The sequence below is a fragment of the Zeus faber genome (genome assembly GCF_960531495.2).
Source record: "Zeus faber genome assembly, chromosome: 1".
Classification (NCBI taxonomy): Eukaryota; Metazoa; Chordata; class Actinopteri; order Zeiformes; family Zeidae; genus Zeus; species Zeus faber.
In genome coordinates, this window is record NC_137193.1 from 61,579,489 (window position 1) to 61,599,890 (window position 20,402).

The 20,402-nt window shown below is 43.8% G+C and overlaps 1 pseudogene across 1 annotated transcript in view; it reads left to right on the forward strand.

Moving 5' to 3' along the window:
* The window catches only part of LOC307228504 (myb-binding protein 1A-like protein), a 28,490-nt pseudogene extending 8,090 nt beyond the window's left edge, over nucleotides 1-20,400 (forward strand). Inside the window, exons 6-20 of the transcript in view lie at nucleotides 4,198-4,315; nucleotides 5,232-5,521; nucleotides 6,271-6,381; nucleotides 6,877-7,002; nucleotides 7,463-7,668; nucleotides 8,947-9,055; nucleotides 9,777-9,855; nucleotides 10,241-10,269; nucleotides 10,492-10,608; nucleotides 10,764-10,883; nucleotides 11,556-11,732; nucleotides 11,861-12,018; nucleotides 12,509-12,643; nucleotides 19,817-19,883; nucleotides 20,335-20,400. The product of the transcript in view is annotated as a myb-binding protein 1A-like protein (transcript). The remainder of the gene's footprint in view (nucleotides 1-4,197; nucleotides 4,316-5,231; nucleotides 5,522-6,270; nucleotides 6,382-6,876; nucleotides 7,003-7,462; nucleotides 7,669-8,946; nucleotides 9,056-9,776; nucleotides 9,856-10,240; nucleotides 10,270-10,491; nucleotides 10,609-10,763; nucleotides 10,884-11,555; nucleotides 11,733-11,860; nucleotides 12,019-12,508; nucleotides 12,644-19,816; nucleotides 19,884-20,334) is intronic.
* Nucleotides 20,401-20,402: the final 2 nt, after the last annotated feature.

Sequence of the window (20,402 nt, forward strand, 5' to 3'; positions counted from 1 at the left end):
CCTGCTGTACATCCTTCCCAGCTTGGTCCCTTTGTCTTGCCACTCGGTACAAGTATTTTTCTCCTTCCTTACTGTCCAACCTCTCATACAACTCATCGTTTGCCTTTTCCTTTGCCACTTCTCTCTTCGCCTTGCACCCCATCAGCTTGTACTCCTGTCTACTTTCTTCATCTCTCTGACTCTGACTTCATCTAACCGTGGTGCAGTGCATTGCACTGCTGCCTCACATCAAGAAGGTCCTGGGTTTGATTCCAGTCTGGGGCGCTGTGGGCACCGTGCTCTGGGCGGGTAATGTCCCAAAATAGGAGCCTTTCTGTGTGGAGTTTGCATGTTCTCCCCGTGCTCACATGGGGTTTCCTCCACCTAACATCAGTAAGGACCCCCACCAAAAACATGCACACATCATCGTCTGACCAGCGTTGGACACTCGTCACCAGGTCCCCGGGTTCGTCAACGAATGCTGCCCACTGCTCCTGGCTGTGCCCCCGGAGGAAGGACAAGCCAGGATGGATTAAATGCAGAGGCCTCATTTCACCGGCCACCATCCAAAGCATGTGTTGTAATGTGGTGTGTTGTATGATAATTAAAGATTCTTCTTCTTCTACCCCATTTCTTCTTCACCAACCTTCTGCTCTATGCTCTCCTGTACTTCCACCACCAAGAGTCCTTGTCTTCCTTCCTCTTCCCGCATGATACACCGAGTACCTTCTTGGCCGTCTCCCTCACCACAGTTGTTTCCCAGTCATCTGGTAACTGTTCATTCCCACCTATTGCCTGCCTTACCTCTTCCCTAAATTGCATGCAACACGTCTCCGTTTTCAACTTCCACCATTTTATCTTTGGCTGTTCTTTCACTCTCTTCCTCTTCTTGGCCTCCAGAGTCATCCTACAGACCACCATCCAATGCTGCCTCGCAACCACTAATCTCTTTCAGATTGCACCTCCTGCATAAGATGTAGTCCACCTGTGTGCACCTTCCTCCACTCTTGTATGTCACCCTGTGTTCCTCCCTCTTCTTGAAATATGTATTCACAACAGCCAATTCCATCCTTTTTGGGGAAATCGACCACCATCTGTCCTTCCACATTCCTCTCCTTGACACCATTCCTACCCATCGCCTTCTCATCACCTATGTCTCTGATCCCTTCGCCAACATGGCCATTGAGATCTGCTCCAACGGCCACTCTCTCCCTTGGGGACGCTCTCCACCACTAGATCCAACTCACTAAAGAACTCTTCTTTCTCTTCCATCTCACACCCAACTTGGGGAGCATATGCACTGACCACATTTATTATCACCCCATCAATTTCCAGCTTCATGCTCATCATTCTGTCTCACACTTTCGTCACCTCCAAAAAACTCTTGACATATTCTTACTTCAAGACTATCCCTACCTCATTTCTCCTGCCATCCACTCCATGGTAGAACAGTTTGTTCCCGGCTCAGATACTCCTGGCCTTACTCCCCTTCCACCTGGTCTCTTGTACACATAGTACATCTACCTTCCTTCTGTCCATCATGTCAGCCAGCTCTCTCTCTTTACCCTTCATAGTGCCAACGTTCAAAGTTCCTCCTCTCAACTCTACTATCCTACCCTTCTTCCTCTCCTGCTGTCTCAGAACAGGCCTTCCCCCTCTTCTTCTTCTTTGGCCGACAGTAGCACAATTTCCACTGGCACCGTGCTGGCTAACGGCACCAGTGGTGGTCGTTGTTAACCCGTTGTTAGCCTCGACTGATCCGGTATGGAAATCAGATTTGTTGTCCGCATGTTTGATTTGGCATGGTTTTTACACCGGATGCCCTTCCTGACGCAACCCTCTCTACACTGGCTTATGCACCCCCAGTGGCTAGATTAAACAGCAAAAAAAAAATAGTTCCCTAATATTTTCATATTGTCTGTTAATGGTTAATGATCGGTTAAATAGGGTCGGAACACAAAATAATTTAGTTGAATGTTTTATTCTTTGTACATCGCCATAGCAAATCATTGCTTGATTTGCACAAGTGACACCTTGTCTTGAAGCTCTGATTCAACACTTTCAAATGACATGGGGGAAAAGAAAAGTGAAACGGCACCGAAAGTACCTAAAATCTGCGGTGGGTCACAAATTACAATATGATTAACATAATATAATGTTTGTTTATAAACTGACTAACGTAGCCACTAGTGTCTGACAGTGTCTGGTACTAACCACTCAGCTGCTGAGTCAAGTGTGACACCCAGTGGTAAAATTCGATAGTCTGGTCCGGTGTTTGGCTCCATATTAAAACAGTTTGAAAGATTTTACCAAGATTTTTTCCAACCCTAAAAGAGACCTTTTTTAAAACGAGTGTCTGGTAAGGTACCGGTAAAATAACTTTACCAGTAATCACAAGGATGGTGGATCTCGAATTCAATCATCTGCCGGACTCAGTGTTTAAGTTCCTCTTCTTATTTCCAATTTTTTTGTTGTTGTCATACTTCCATTTCCCTCCAGGGATGAATAGATTGTCTGTTGTTCATTTGCGACTTTATTGAGTTTCTAATTTTTGTGTTTTTACAAAGAGTTCTGCCTCACGGTGTCTGTGGAAGCAAAGCACTCCATCGCACGTCCATCCCGCTGGGACCAGGCGTTGTTCAAATTTTTGGATATTGCCCAAGCCTAGTGGAAGTTTCCAGCAACACGGTTCCATTCCAACGGACTAAACACTGCATGTCCCTCATAGATATTTAATCAACTTTTTAAACTTTTCGGACTAAAATAAAATGGACACGATTCCGACCTGAGATGTATGACGGAATATGCTTTTGACTCGGGGGAGAGTAAGGAATGTCATCATATATTACAATGTATTATTACACATATTGACTTAATTCAAGATTTAGTTAAGCAGTGGAAAGCAATAACAACTTCACTTACTTCAACTCGTGACTTCTAAATCTGTGTTGGGAGGATATCAACTTTATTGATAAAGTCCAGTTGTCGAGTTTCTACTTTGCAGAGTTTCTACTTTGCAGAGTTTCTACTTTGTCGAGTCTCAACTTTGTCGAGTCTCAACTTTGTCGAGTCTACTTTGTCGAGTCTACTTTGTCGAGTCTCTACTTTGTCGAGTCTCAACTTTGTCGAGTCTACTTTGTCGAGTCTACTTTGTCGAGTCTCTACTTTGTCGAGTCTCAACTTTGTCGAGTCTCAACTTTGTCGAGTCTACTTTGTCGAGTCTACTTTGTCGAGTCTCTACTTTGTTGCTTTCTACTTTGTCGCTTTCTACTTTGTGGAGTCTCAACTTTGTGGAGTCTCAACTTTGTGGAGTCTACTTTGTCGAGTCTACTTTGTCGCTTTCTAATTTGTCCAGTCTACTTTGTCGAGTCTACTTTGTCGAGTCTACTTTGTCAAGTCTCTACTCTGTCGCTTTCTACTTTGTCGCCTTCTACTTTGTCGAGCCTCAACTTTGTCGAGTCTACTTTGTCGAGTCTCTACTTTGTCAAGTCTCTACTTTGTCGAGTCTCTACTTTGTCGCTTTCTACTTTGTTGCTTTCTACTTTGTCGCTTTCGACTTTGTCGAGTCTCAACTTTGTCGAGTCTACTTTGTCGCTTTCTACTTTGACGCTTTCTACTTTGTCGAGTCTCAACTTTGTGGAGTCTACTTTGTCGAGTCTCTACTTTGTCAAGTCTCTACTTTGTCGAGTCTCTACTTTGTCGCTTTCTACTTTGTTGCTTTCTACTTTGTCGCTTTCTACTTTGTTGAGTCTCAACTTTGTCGAGTCTACTTTGTCGAGTCTACTTTGTCGAGTCTCCTTTGTCGAGTCTCTGCTTTGTAGGGTTTCTATTTTGTCGCTTTCTACTTTGTTGAGTCTCTATTTTGTGGAGTCTCTGCTTTGTCGATTTTCTGGGTTTCTACTTTGTGGAGTCTCTACATTGTGGAGTCTCTACTTTGTGGAGTCTCTAATCTGTGGAGTCTCAGCTTTGTCGATTTTCTGGATTTCTACTTTGTGGAGTCTCTACATTGTGGAGTCTCTAATCTGTGGAGTCTCTACTTTGTGGAGTCTCTACTTTGTGGAGTCTCCGCTTTGTTTGGTTTCAGCTTTGTCGAGTCTCTACTTTGTGGAATCTCCGCTTTGTGGGGTTTCTGCTTTGTCGGGTTTCTATTTTGTCGAGTCTCTACTTTGTCGAGTTGCTGTTTGAATTATTGATCCATCTCTTATTTTTTCTCTCTAGCTACCTGAGCTTCCGCCTGATGGGCCGCGCCCTGCCGCTGCTGTCCCTGGACCAGCTGAAGGGGGTGCTGTCTGGGGAGGTGATGAGACTCTACGGAGAACACGTTGCCTCCTCTCAGGTCAGTTACTTTCCCAAATTTCCGTTGTCTATTAAACAAAAATGTAATCCAAGAATAATTGTTATTGTTTTTGGTTCATCTTTTGGTTAATTGTATATAGCCACATTTTTGCAGCTTTTAGTTATTTTTTAGGTATATTGAAGGTTACTTATTGTCTGCTTTATTCTAATTACTTAATTACTGTAGTCTGTTGTTTTTTATGTGACCTCCTGCAAAACTGCAATTTCCCTCCGGGATGAATAAAGTATAAAATCAGCCCTTCACCAGGTATAATGTTTCCAACTGGGAGGGAGAAAGTCTTCTGAAACAAACGTCTCCGGAAACGGTTCCACAACGTGGCTCAGTAACTGAAATGCCTCTCAATGCCATTGTTACAGAAATGAAAGGGTCGCTTTAATCTGCAGTTTGTCAGTCCGTGGTTTTTAGATAAAGAGTCAGACAGACATTGGTTTTAGCTTGTACAAGGGACGGATCAGGGATGTGCTCAAGAGCAGCTCCCTGAGGCGAACAGTTTGTTCAGGAAACACACAAGTTTATAAAGTCATGGCCAACAATTTTACATAGGAAGAAGTTTGTCACAATGTACGGGACGATGGGATAACTAGAACAGCTTTTAACTGCTTTAAACGGGAGTTTGTCTTTTGTGACAAGTGTACACAGTATGCTGAGTATGTGCGTGTGAAAGTGTACACGACTGTTTGATTATATGATCATACAATAATACAATATTGTAGTAAATAAATTTGGCAGGAGTCCCAAGGCTGACCGCAAGCACCTACATGTGTGTGGGAATGAACACTGTGTGCTGAAATAAAGATATGTGACTGGGGCTATATGAGGGTGTGTTCTTCATTTTGTGTGTGCATATATGTTCATGTGATTACATAGATTTAGATATTTGTTAACCCCCCCTTAGAAAGCAGACCGCTTCAAACTGGCGCCTGAGATGGATGGCTACGTGGCAGACTTCCTGCAGGGCTGCGAGGACCCGGACAAGCAGCTGGCGGTGTTGTTAGGCTTCTCCACGCTAACCCACCGTGGGAACCCTGTTGTCCCGCCCGCCTGGAGGGTGGTGCAGCACCTCCGCCCTCAGGCCCTGCAGCGCTACGTAGACTGGCTGAAGGCGTCGTTCCTCCACCCGCAGCCGGATGCACGCCTGGACGTCACCACCCGCAAGCAGAGGAACGCCCCGGAAGAGCCGGCTCAGTGAGTGTGTGTGGCAGGGAACGAGCAGGTCCACCGCAGGGTCCGTTTTGGGGGCTGGGGAATAATGGATTTTAAAGACGGGTTTCAAATACGGAAAGCAGTGTTTCAGGGAAGCTGGCAGTGAGTCTTGCAGTAAACGCAACTCAGTTTCTCTCTGGGGAAAATAAAGTGTCTGTCTGAATGAGCAAACGAACGATCAAACCAAACAAACAATTGAATGACCAAACAGAGATCAGGCTAAGCAACACACAACTATCGAGCGAACAAAGATCAAACTTTGGCTCTTCTTTGGCTTTTCCAAAAAACATAATATATTTTCAATCATTATTTTTAGATGTATTTATTATACTTTTTAATTTACTTTTATTTCAGAAACCCAAATTTAGTTTAATTTAAATTTAAAGTTCAACATTGGAAAAAGTAACATTTAAATCAAGTCTCGTCAACACTCCCGTGGACTATGTGATTTTAATCTTTCTGAACCCAGCGAAAATGCCAATTTTTTGGAGGTGAAATCATTTATAATGAGTGGGGAGGGAAAGACCAAATTAAGTTCATAAACTAACTTTCGAACAACCGGATTTTAATTTTATAGCCCCCCCCCCCCCCCACACACACACACACACACAAACATACAATTTTAGTTGAGAAAACATTTTTTGGCCCTGTTTTTTAAATAAACAAAAGTAATCAGTTAGTACGTTTGTGTGTTCGGCTTTCTTGAATGATAATGACTCTTCCCTCCCCAGAAAGGATGTTGGGATCTTCCGTCTAAGGAAGTGGATCGTGGCGCGGCTCATCTCGCTGGTGGAGAACAAACAGGTGCAGAAGGACGAGGACCTGGTCATGGACGTCGCCAGGTCAGACATCTGCACACACTGCTGCCGTTGACTTTTATCCTTTTTGATTATTTAATATTATTTAACCAAACTATTGTTAGGAGGAATAATGATTGGGGGAAAAAAATAATAGTAATTTGCGCAGCAATGTTCGTGATCCTTCAAGGTCTAAATGGATGACCCAAACGTGAAAATCATATTTACTTATTTTTATTACGATGGATACCTTATTCATCCCCGTAGAGAAATTGCAGTGTCTGCTAAAGGCTTACATAAAAAAAAAAATATATATATATATATATAAAAGCAATGCGATAAAAATATTATATTAATACATGGAAAAATGACAATACACACTAAACCTAATGATAAACGAAAAAATTGAAAACATAGAATTTTGCTTATTTGATTTATTTACTGTTGCTATTTGATTTCCTTCTCTTTACATGTTGTTGCATGTTATGTATCAGTGGTGCTATAGAAATGTATTTATTTCTTATTTTATATTGTTGGCAGGTTTGTGTTTTTCCATGCGTTCTTTAACGCCAAGGCGGCCACGGTGGACATCCCAGAGAGCGAGGGGAAGCTCTCTGCTCCGCTGGATTCCAACACGAGAGCCGCCCTGGTCAGCTCCTTTTTCGGGTAAGACCTTCAACGGAATCATTTTGTTTTATTTATTTATATTTATTATTTGTGTGGAATACCATGACAACATACAATTACATTATCCACGAATAAAAATTTCACCCCAAGACTAAATGTAGAACACTAGCCTTGTTTTTCAGAATCATTGTTTCAGCCAGGAATGTTTTCATATTCAAGGGATTTGTGGTAAAGATGGTGCATTTCTGTAATTAGCATAAAATAATCATAAAAATACAATTACAATTGAGAAAAAAATTATATACAAAAATAGCCAACAGTAATATGGGCAATGATAACAATGATCATAAGTTTTTCCTCCGAATCAACAGGCTGCAAAACCCTCGTTCGGGACAGAACGAGAGCAGTGGAACATTCTCAGGGCAAACACCCACTTATGTCCCACTTACTCACTTTACCTCTCATTAACTTGTGCCTACTTGCCCCCTCTGCCCTCAAGACTTCTCCACTGCATGCACCACCTGCCGGTGCTCGGGGAGGCGGAGGACGATGCCAACCCCAACCAGCGCCGCCCTCACGGGGTGACGGCGACGGCACCATGTGGATCTACTGCCTGGTGGAGTACGCCCAGGCCCTGCTCAACCAGCCCAAATACGTCCAGAGCACAAGTCCTTTTACCACGGAGCAGAGCAAAGCCTGGGACAGGTACAAGAAGAACAATGGCCAACTGTGTTTTTAGTGCTAAGATTGCCCTCAACAATCTCTAATTTAGAATTTTATTTTATTTTTATTTTATTTTGTTTGTCTCCTAATCTCCCCTTTGCCTCAAATAACAAAGTTTTCCCAAAGTGTTTCTTCCATGTCACACTTTACGAAGAAATACTCCCATGGAGCACCACAATCCTGTTAACCACTAAAAACAACACATATAACAACAAATATAGAATTGTGCTTCTTCTTCATCTTCTTCTTCTTGCCTACTAAAAGTTAGTGTTCCAGGACTCGCAAACCATTCGGTCGTAGCGAACAAATCTTTTAAATTACTCGGGAGTCTGGAGTCACTACTTTAAAAGAGTGAATCTTCAATCCATAAACTGAGATTATTACTGAGGATTAAATTAGTCCAAGGCAAAAACAGGTCAAGGCATTTGTATTGATATGGAATGTGACTCATTTACACTTTGCATTCCACCAAAACAAATCATTTTGTGAGAATTCCATTCACAACTCTGAGCCGATTAAACTTGCTGGCCTTCGGTAAGTGGAACGACTCTTTTTCCATAACCGACTCAAAAAACGATTCTAACCTTTCATCACAATTTATAGTTCTCACGTACTTGCTGGAAGTGATGAATTAGGCCACGTTCACACTGCAAGCCTTAGTGCTTGATTCAGATTTATTTTTCAGATCAGATTTATTTATATATATACATATTTATATATATATTTTGATTGGCTGTTACCATTCATTTTTTAAATGTGGCCAATATCAGATTCCAGTGTGAACATGTCACGGCCCTGAACTGAGCCGCATGCGCAGAAGTAGCAAAGAAGTCGTACGGAAGTAAACATGGCAGGCAAATGCACGGCGGTGTGGACCGTGTACCTCGGCTGGAGCTCGCAGATGAAATCTTTAAATCTGGGCACGGTCTTTTTATTTTAATTTTTTTCATTCAATGCAGAAATTTAGTAAAATAAAACTCATCTAAAATAAAAACACAATGTGCACAAATTGTGCCCCCAGAGGACACACACACACGCACACACACAGATCTAATTTAGATGCGGTGCTGTTAGTACAGGCTTGCAATTTTGATCTTGCAAGACAAGAGATACTTTCTCTTGTTTTAAGTGGAATTTGGAAAAAAATTGGAGATACACTGGGCTGTGTTTGACTTGAGCAAGCGACCAAACCCAAACCTCTTACCCCGTGCCTCCCCGTGGTGTCGCGGTTTCCTAAAAATGAATGTCTCTTGGTTCCAGCATGCACGAGTCTGTGTCCTCGCTCATGAAGAAAGCCAAGAAGATGGCCACGCCCGACAACAACGCCTTCCAGCAGCTTTTCCTGCTGGTCGGCATCCACCTCTTCAAGGTACAGTCCATTTTCCAAGCATTCATTGAATTTTATTTTTTTTAATCCTTGAGTGTTTGTCAGTTTAAACCCTAAAGTGTTTTTCACATTAGGACACTATTCTCTTGCAACCCTTGATCCACTTGAGGGTTTTTTAAGAATTTATAGATAAAAATAAAGCAGCATAAATCACAGAAGCTCACATCAAAACAATAGGCAATAATAACAACAAAAATATTGAACAATGATTATGAAATATACAATAAAACTCATAGTTAATAGTTACAAAAGAATCCACTTTTTCACCTTGGAAAGACAAAATTGTCTTTGAGAGTAAGTTTCAAAGATACTGCAAAATAGAAGGTCCACGGTGTAGAAGAACAGAAAAAAGACGCAATAGCTTGGACTTAGTTATGAGATTATTATTGTTTTGTCTTGGTTTACTGTACTTATTAACTTGACTATACTAGAGAATAAGGAAAAAAGAATGATCTTAAGTAATTCAATCATTCTTCATCTTCAATAGAGTCATGTTTGTTCTCCTTCCCATTGTACAACTGTACAGTTACCCTTCCTTGAAATTTAGAAGTTGGCCCCATTGAAAGCTTTCTGGGGTCAAAAACCAAAGCTTACTGGCCCCAGAACAAAGACTAAGAATAAACGTGCTCAGTGCTTTAACAACCAAGATCCAAAATGTTTTGTTTGTTTCTGATGTTCTGTGTTGGCTGTGAAGCCCCCTTAGGAGTTGCTGGACATCACGCAGGATCTGCAGAACTGCATTAAGAAAGCACAAGAGAAGGCCAAGAAGAAGAAAAAAACAGGTTGGTAACACACACACACTGAAGGTTGTGACCATTATTTTAAAAAAAAAAGCTTCAAAATTCTAAAGGTGTAATCCATTTGCAGTTACATTTTTGGAATATAGAAAAGAAACACACTTTTTTTCCCAGAGGTTATATATTATTTACTTACTGTTTTGGTATTTATTGGCATATCTTATTTTTATAGTATTCTACTGTATATTTTCCTTATCTCAATTTAAGTCTTTATTCTGACGCTCACGTTTACCAGTAGCTTGTGGGGAATTTCTCCTTTTCTCTATAGCCCCTTTCCCACTTGCATTGAAATCCTCTGGCAATGTTCCATAATGGTCTGTAATGTTCTGTTAATGTGTGAAAAGGATCCGGTCTCTATGTTCCCTAAAAGTTGTTGCGTACCTCTCTTCTCTCGACCCTGTATAATTTCTGGGGAAATGCTGGAACCCTGAATTACTGGTGGAGCCAAATCCAAATAAAGCACAAATAATGGGTTTTTCCAAATATGTATTTTTCTTCCAATATTTCAAAAGTTGTTTTTTTTCTGGAAGAAAAAAATAATTCGTAAAAAAGGCGAGTCCGCAAAGTGTCCGCTGCTCGGCTGCAAAAACGAGAAACTGAAACGTCCAAAACGCCAAGAAGATGTTGGACCCGGACAAGGACGAGGAGGAGAGCGCTCTGGTGGTCACGGACGACCAGGACCCTGTGGCTGACGAGATGCAGGAGGATGAAGATGGCGATGAAGAAGAGGAGATGGGGGTGAGTTATTTGAGAGTAGCAAGCTCAAATTATCTTCAGGGCCAGTTTCACTTCCTTCTTTCCCCCTTCATTTTTTAATTTTTATTTATTTAAATACCTTTTCACCAGTTATTTGTCCGAAATGTTCTGTATGTAATTACTTGCTTCTTCATCAGGAGGAAGAGTCTGCTTCATCTGAGTCGGACGGAGAGGATGAGGTGATGGAGGAGGAGGGCGAAGTGGACCAGAGCTTCCATTTGAAGCTGATGGAGGTCCTGCAGGAGCAGAATGCCTTGGTAGGTCACAGCAGTGAAGTTCATAATATTCATATTTTAAACTCACCGGGCTGGTCGCTCAGTAAGTTTATTTGCATAAACTCCATAAATTCTCCATTTGTTCTTGACGTTGGAGCTTACAAATGAGGACAAACAACGTTGAATCTCATTTTTTAGAACGTAAATTTTTGGCCTTTTTAAAACGACGCCAAAACACTTGTAGAACATACAGAGCAAAGTGTTGCATATGCGTCAGGGCTGGCGCCATCTAGTTGATCTTGTTCATGCTGTTGGATGCGGACATTTTTATTTCCCACTCATCAAGGAGAAATCATTAAAAAAAAAAAAGGTCCAATTTCATGGAATTTAAGTTAGTTATGTTTTTTTTTTTAATGTATTTAAGTTTTTACTCATGTTATTGACCTTGACAGCCAGCGGTTAAAATCAAATGCCAACCCGCTCTGGGTCAAACAGTTTAGTTATTACCTTAACATATACATGGGTGTAGGATATAGAATAGCAGTAGATATAGAATTGGATTATTTTAAATACTCTATTAATCCCCGGTGGAGAATTCATTCCATTTTTACTTTATTTTCTATGCCCACTCCCTCCTGTTTCAACGTTCTTCAGTTGAGTTTTATGCTGAATCCCTGTAAAGCAAGATTTACTTAGTTACTTCCTGTGCTCCAGGCCACCGAGCGGGACGGCAGCGAGGACGAGGAGGAGCTGGATGACGAGGCCATGATGAAGCTGGACACCGGGCTGGCAGCGCTCTTCTCCGAGCAGAAGAAGAAGGTCGAGGCTAAGAAGATGGAGAAGGCCAAAGTGCACAAGGAGAAAACTCTGCTCCTGGATTTCAAGATGAAGGTTCTTGTTCCTTAAATTATGATCTGTCAACCTCCCGCAAAGGTTTTGGGGTCTTAGGTGTGTGTGTGTGTGTGTGTGTGTGTGTGTGTGTGTGTGTGTGTGTGTGTGTGTGTGCACGCACACACCAGGTGCTGGACCTGGTGGAGGTGTTCGTGTCCAAGCAGGCCGGCAGCCCCCTGGTCTTGGGCCTGGTGGAGCCCCTGCTCACCATCATCGACAGGAGAGTGACATCCGACCGCTACCAGCAGGGCCAGGACTTCCTGCGTAGGGTCGCAGATATTTTCAGGCATGTGCAGTTCCCCGTTTAATTTTTATTTTATTTTTTATTTTTTTTAATAAAAAGAGGTTAAAGGACTTGAAAATCGAGTGACAAAAATTGAAACCCGTCATTAAAGCAAACTGAATTTTCACACAAACGCCAAACCTTTGTATGGTGCAGTCACCCCAACTGAGTGAAGGCACCATTCACTGTTAATTTATTTCTCAAAGTCCTTTAAACCTTTTAGTTTGTGTATTTTATCATTATAATTTTTTATTTTTATTTTGGAGGTTTATTTAAAATGACATGCAAGCTGTGGCCTCTGTGTGAAGAATTTAGATTCATTTTCTATATTTTTAAATTTATTTGACAATTTTTAATGTATTTTTTTCCTTCACATTTTATTTTATTATTCTCCAGCTTTTTTTCCAAAGTAAATCGTGATTCAGATTTGGAACAAAGTGACTAAAATGGGACTAAAATGTACCAATAACAAAACTAACTGTTCTGTGTCCAGGAACCAGCTGTGCAAGTCCAAGGTGTACTGCAGGACCGCCGGTGACAGACAGGGAGAGCTCCATTAGCTGCTTGACAAGCTGCTCAGCAAAGCCCAAAAACAGACCGACCCGTCCGTTGCCCCTTTCTTCTTCAGGTCGGTTCAGGTTGTAAATATGAGACAAGATGACAAGAGCACAGTTTTTGGTTATAGAGAACCACCACCAACCCCCCTCTTTGTTCAAAGTTCAAAGTGTTTTATTTGTCAAGTGTACAGTACAACGCAAGGTCATTCAGTACAATGAAATTCTTAGGGAATGACAGACAACAACTGCGTAGTGGGCATAAAAAGATAAAATAACAAGGCAAATATAAGGAGGAAATAAATTTTTTTTTAGATAAAGTAAGTCGAATAAAAAAAAGAGTTGATGTTACAAATACGGGCAAGAGGTCATAGTGTATGTACATTAAATTAAAATAAGAAAAATAATCCTAAAACAGAAACTAAAATAATTGGAACATTGTAGCAGTTCCAACAGAAATAGGTCAGTCTATTGCACAAGATATGGATATAAATATTAAGTAAAGGAGTGCCGGTGGATATGTACATGTAGTTGTGGTGATGTACATTTAATTTACATAGGTGACTACAGATGTTGCAGGTTGAGAAGCCTGATGGCCTGAGGGTAAAAACTGTTTGTGAGTCTGGTAGTCCGTGCCCGGATGCTCCGGTAATGTTCACCAGACGGCAGCAGCGTGAACAGTCCGTAGCCTGGGTGGCTGTAATCCTTTTATGATATTCCGTGCTTTCCGAAGGCACTGTGTGCGGTAGATGCCTTGCACGGAGGGGAGGTGGCAACCAATGATGCGCTCCGCTGTCTTCACCACCCTCTGGAGCGCCTTGCGATCAGCAGCGGAGCAGCTGCCGTACCAGGCGGTGATGCAGCCAGTGAGAATGCTCTCAATGGTGCATCGGTAGAAGCTGGTGAGAGTCCTGACAGACATGCCAAACTTCTTGAGTCTCCTCAGGAAGAATAGGCGCTTTTGGGCAGTTTTTATTGCCGCGTCCGATTTCCTGGACCAAGAGAGGTCATCACTGATGAACACACAGAGGAACTTGAAGCAGGAGTCTCCACTTTAGCTCTGTTGATGTGGATGGGGGCGTGCCCCCATCCACGGTCAATAAATCTATTTTTCTATCAGTGAATTGTGTGTATTTTTTTATTAGTGTTTGCACTTTATAAATAAAGGAAACATGCAAAACACTATAGAGGGTGTTTTATACTCTCATTCGTGGAAAATGGTAAATGGTCGAGCTGAGCAAACTACTCGCTGTTGTCCTAGAAAAATAACGCTTTCATTTTCTCCGACATATTTTGGGATGCGAAACCCAGACCACCCAACAGCCACTAAGGAGGGGGAGGAACCGGCTGTTGGATACAATAGAGCGGTACAGGAAAGAGTCCTAAAAGCCAGAATTCAGTTGTCATTTTGGCACTTCCCGCTCCCTTGTCTGCAAGTCAATGGGTTTGAATGGGTTTTTGGTTCGATGCCTGAAATAAGGTCGGTGGTTAGCACAAGCTCAAGACATTTTCCCATTTTGTTCTACGACATAAATACGTCACCACTCTATTGGGCTCTAAAAATGCAATATGATTTTCACTGTTTCTATAACTACAGCTCTATTGCTATGTTACAATGGTTACTACAACAACTGTTCAAAGAGGAAAGACGACAGCCTTCAGGAGGCCTCTCCTGTGAGTAGTGAGAAATGGTGCAAGACCAACTCACGAAACTAATGTCGCCAAAGAATCATCGAGCTGGCAGACCAAGGTACAAGCCAATGCCAAAACCAAGGCAGAGAACATCCTCTTTAGGACGGGCGGACACCCCCACCGTCGAAAACCAAGGTCTGCCGGTGCTCCAACTCAATGTCGAGGGCCTTACCATCGCCAAACTCGAAGTCATCAGGCATCTCGCCGATTCCAACAAAGTGGCAGCGGTCCTCCTGCAAGAGACACACTGGGTGTCAGATGAAAACCTCAAGCTTCCTGGGTTCTCCCTCGCTGGATCCATCCACAGCAAGAAGCATGGAATGGCAACCTTCGTCCGAGATGGTTTGAGCTGGGCAGCCACCAGCCAATCGCCACCTGGCTGCAACATCGAGTGGCTGGCCACTAAAATCCAAGAAACATCTGTTGTGAACGTATATAAGCCCCCACCAACAGCGCTGACTGCATCATCACTTCCATCCGTGACTGCTCCTGCCATCTATGCAGGTGACTTCAACTGCCAACATACGGATTGGGGTTACCAACACACATCACAGGATGGAGAAGCACTGAGTGAGTGGGCCTCTAACGTTGAGGCACTACTGCTGTACGACCCAAAGGAGCCCCCAAGCTTCTGCTCTGCACGTTGGAACTCTTATACCAACCCAGATCTGGCCTTCGTCATATGCCGCAGTAACGACCTGAAACCGGAGAGACGTGTCTTGGACAGGTTCCCTCGCTCACACCACCGGCCATCCATCATCAAAGTACCATCCCTAGTACAGCCGGTAGCTGGCAAACCGGTCAGGAGATGGAACTTCAGGAAGGCGAACTGGCAGTCGTTTACGGTGGAAACAGAAAGAAGAACTGCTGGTCTCATGGACCCAGAAGCAGAAGACGTGGATGCTGCATACAGTGCCTACTGTGAAGTCCTCCTAAGGGCAGCAAAGCACAACATCCCACGTGGCTACAATAAAAACTATATCCCGGGCTGGGATGAGGAGTGCAGCTGCCTGTTGCGCCAACACCAGCAGGCGATCACCAGAGAAGAAATGGACGCAACAGCAACAACCCTACTGCAGAAGCTGGATGACACCCGAAGGGCTAGGTGGACGGAAGTAGCGGAATCCATCGACTTCACCCACTCCAGCCGGAAGGCGTGGCAGACCATCAACTTGCTCTCAGGGAGAAAAACAACACCTCGTAGGTGTCCAGTGACTGCAGATGCTATTGCTTCCCAGCTCCTGAAAAATGGTCGCTTCCCTGATGCGGACAAAAACTTTGCACGACTGACATCGTGTGAGGTATCATCCCTCTCCAGAGCAGCCAGCGCTGATGCTAATCTCTCAGGAGACTTCACAGCAGCCGAGCTAAAGGCAGCAATTAAAAAACTGAAGCTGGGCAAATCACCAGGTCGAGACAATATCCACCCAGAGTTTGTCATGCACCAAAGTGAAAGAACATCTCAATGGCTACGCACATTCTTCTCATCATGCTTCCGGAGGTCCAAGCTCCCGAAGACCTGGCGCCGTGCTTCCATCATAGCCTTGCCAAAGCCGAAAAAAACCCGCCGAAGACCCGAAGTCCTACAGGCCCATATCCCTGCTCTGTGTCCCGTACAAGATTCTGGAGAGGCTGATCCACAGCCGCATTGAGCCAGTGGTGGACCCTCAACTCCCACCGGAACAAGCCGGCTTCCGCAGAGGCAGGTCAACGGTGGACCAGGTAACGCCACTCACCCAGGACATCGAGGACAGCTTCCAAGATAATGAGAAAGCTGGAGTGGTATTCCTGGACCTGACAGCCGCTTATGACACCGTGTGGCACCGTGGACCACACCTGAAACTGTTGAGAACAATCCCGGACCGGCACATGGTGAGATTTATTATGGAGATGCTATCTTACCATAGCTTCATCCTACAAACCAGCGATGGCCAGACCAGCAGGCTCAGAAGGCTGAAGAACGGTGTCCCGCAAGGCTCTGTCCTCTCAGCAATGTTATTTAACATCTATATTCACGACCTGCCAGACACAACATCCAAGAAGTACGGCTATGCGGACGACCTGGCCATCATGCTTCGATGCCCAACATGGAACACTATGGAAGAAGGCCTCAACCGAGACATGGGCATCCTGGCAGACTACCTCCAGAAGTGGCACCTTCAGCTCAGCATGGGCAAAACAGTGTCTGCAGCTTACCACCTCTACAACCGGGAGGCAAGAAGGGAACTGGACGTGCATGTTGGCAACATCCGCCTGGAGTTCCAGCAAGCCCCCAAGTACCTCGGCGTATGCTTGGACCGGACGCTGTCCTACAAGCAGCACCTGGATGAAGTGAAGGCCAAGACAACCGCAAGGGTCTCGCTCATCCGCCGCCTTGCAGGCTCGACTTGGGGAGCTTCCCCCCAGACCCTACGCATATCCACGCAAGCCCTGGTCCTACCCGTAGCGGAATACTGTGCCCCTGCCTGGAGCAGAAGTCCACATGCGAACAAGGTGGATACTGTCATCAACAGCGCCCTCCGGATAGTAACTGGTTGTCTAAAACCCACCCCTGTGTCCTACCTGCCAGTCCTAGCTGGTATCGCCCCACCCAGTCTCCGACGGGAAGCAGCTACCCTCGCCCTGGCAAGGAAAGCCCAGAAGAACGACTGGCACATCCTACACAAAGCCACAACAACACCGGCACCACCATGCAGGCTCAAGTCTCGCCATCCCTACAACAAGGCAGCACAAGAGATGCTACAGTCGATCCCTGACGACTTGTCCAAGGACGCCTGGCTGGCAGCATCCTGGAGACAATCGTGGGAGTCAGCTGCGCCCTCCTGCATCCAACGATACATCCGGGACCCAGGAGGAGGTGTAAAAGGAGAAGACATGCCACGCCACCTATGGACCTCGCTGAACCGCCTGCGTACTGGCGTCGGCCGCTTCAAGTCCTCTCTAAAGAAGTGGGGCCTATCCGACAGTGCGTCATGCGAGTGTGGCGAACCTGAACAGACTGCCGAGCACATAATCACCAGCTGCCCCCTATACAGCCCACCCTCAGAAGCTGGCCTTTTTGACCTAGGACTGGAGACGAGGGCGTGGCTATATGACACTGAGTTGGCCATCTGATGATATACGAAAGAAGATGCAGCCAGTGAGAATACTGTCAATGGTGCATCGGTAGAAGCTGGTGAGAGTCCTGACAGACATGCCAAACTTCTTGAGTCTCCTCAGGAAGAATAGGCGCTTTTGGGCAGTTTTTATTGCCGCGTCCGATTTCCTGGACCAAGAGAGGTCATCAGTGATGAACACACTGAGGAACTTGAAGCAGGAGTCTCCACTTTAGCTCTGTTGATGTGGATGGGGGCGTGCCCCCATCCACGGTCAATAAATCTATTTTTCTATCAGTGAATTGTGTGTATTTTTTTATTAATGTTCGCACTTTATAAATAAAGAAAACATGCAAAACACTATAGAGGGAGTTTTATACTCTCATTCGTGGAAAATGGTAAATGGTCGAGCTGAGCAAACTACTCGCTGTTGTCCTAGAAAAATAACGCTTCCATTTTCTCCGACATATTTTGGGATGCGAAACCCAGACCACCCAACAGCCACTAAGGAGGGGGAGGAACCGGCTGTTGGATACAATAGAGCGGTACAGGAAAGAGTCCTAAAAGCCAGAATTCAGTTGTCATTTTGGCACTTCCCGCTCCCTCGTCTGCAAGTCAATGGGTTTGAATGGGTTTTTGGTTCGATGCCTGAAATAAGGTCGGTGGTTAGCACAAGCTCAAGAGATTTTCCCATTTTGTTCTACGACATAAATACGTCACCACTCTATTGGGCTCTAAAAATGCAATATGATTTTCACTGTTTCTATAACTACAGCTCTATTGCTATGTTACAATGGTTACTACAACAACTGTTCAAAGAGGAAAAAAAACAACCTTGCAGTCCTGTTTCACTTCATTAAAATATTTACCAGTTTTATTCAAAATCTTGACCCATTTACAAATACTTGACACCATTTATAGTGCATATTCTTCCGTTTTCCAAGTGTTAATTAATATGGTTTATAGTTTGGCTTACACACAGTGGAGGGGTTTCTTTACCAAACACTCAGAAATAAGACAAATAATTCCATATATTTACATCCAAGACACAGTAATAAACAAAGAAAGGAAAAAAAGAACCTCAACTTCTCTTTAAATACATTTTCCACCAAAGGCGATAATAAGCTGACTGTAAGAAATCTTTTAGATTAATAAGGTAAATTTTATATATATATATATATATATATATATATATATTTATATATATATATATATAATTTATTTATTTATTTATATATAGGTGTATATATATTTGTTTTCACGTATAACATGACCGATGTTCAGTTTAAGAATGACAATTAAATTGTAGATGTGAATGAATGGATGAACGGATGAATAAAAAAATATTTTGTGAAACGACGTCATTAGAAGGAAGCGTCCGCATGGTTTAAAATGCTGCTCATCTCTGCTTATCATTGCAAAGCTGCCACTCCCTCCGGCTCGAAGGGACATTCCCACAAGATTACCTTCCAGGTAACGCCATCTTGCCACGGCCTGGGGAAGCGGAGGGATGGCTGGGGATAAAGGGTGGGTGGGGGGATTCTATCCCATGGTACCATGGCAACAGCAGACATCCATCTTCATTCTCAGTGAACTAAGGTCCAAGTTAAGCTCAGTGCAATTGAGACAGAGTGGGGGGTTTGAAGAAAAAGAAAAGAGCTCATCCTCAAATCTATAACACTTATATTCAGTCCAATACAAACCATAACAAAAGTTGCCTTTCAATTAGAAATACTCTTATAATACTCAATGATGGTAGTTTTAAATATACGTACAAAAGACAAAAAAAACAAAAAACAGACGAGAGACCTCTTAGAAAATCGTGAAGGTGTGCCCTTCACGGGCAAGGGTGAGTTAGGACGACGTCAACCCTTTTTGATCCAGCCCACCCAAGCCACCGCCTCTCCTGGTTTTGTGGTTTCCAGAGCATGTGCGCAGGCGTGTTTTGTGGCGGGTTGAGGGTGAGGGTGCTCGGGCGGCGAGAACACAAATAGTTGGGATCAGGTCGATTCTGGACAGGTAAGTCCTGCAGATCAGTCAGGTAAGCCCACGGGTGCTGTGGAGAACATTAGCGCGGCAGCACCTTGACTAAAGGTTAACCTGTGTTTATACCCTCAACCGGTTTGTGGCCAGAGAGTGCCAGGGCCTGACATTGACAGTCCGAGCTGCTCTTAAGTGATATGTCCCCGCCCTTTATAAGTTCAAGCATGACCAATGTATGTCAACATTCATTCCAAAATAACACAAAGAGTCAGATATGTTTCCAATATATTCCAATATACTGTATATTTGATGGTGACTGTTTGTAAGTTACTTCCCTCAGAAACGGCCTTTGTGGAAAGTAGTCTTTTCTTGTACAATGTGCTAGTTGACGATTTTTAGGCGACTTAAGTCTTAGCTACCATCAGTCCTTGATCTCCATGAGAAAACAAAAGAGATTTTTAACGCGTGATACCTTAGCAATGTCCTTGAGATTCTTGCTCATCAAATCCACAACGGCAACAGCTTCAAACCTAAATGCATCACGGTAAGATTTACAAAAAGCCGCCCGGGTCATGGAGCCGGCGTTCTGGCTTCCTCTCCAGTTCATATTGTGCCAGTACAAAGCCGAGGAGGATGGCGCGGCGTCACTAATACCACTTAACATGCGTCGGGCCCATTTTGAGAAGGAGAATCCTATTATTTGTATTGGATCCTTTGGAGTTCTGACCCTCGCAACAGAGAGCGATGGACCCAAGAAGAGAGGGATTCTAAAGGAAAAAGGCAGTAAAGGTAGGAAAGGAATGGCAAAATCAACCGAACCAAAACCCCTAAAAAGGTGCAACATAGCTCCCTGCACCTTCAAGTGGTTACACCAAGGACAGACCCTATGCATTGTTGCTAAGGACCTGTTGCTAGCGGTTTCAAAACCAATGGCGGAAAACAGGAGAAATTCAGTATGTTTCTGAACCTTTAATCCTTGTTTGCCTCCTGCTCAGCTATTATACCCGGAAATGAAATCCATTATCGGGATTTTTTTGGGAAACCTAGTCTGCACAGGGTAGGG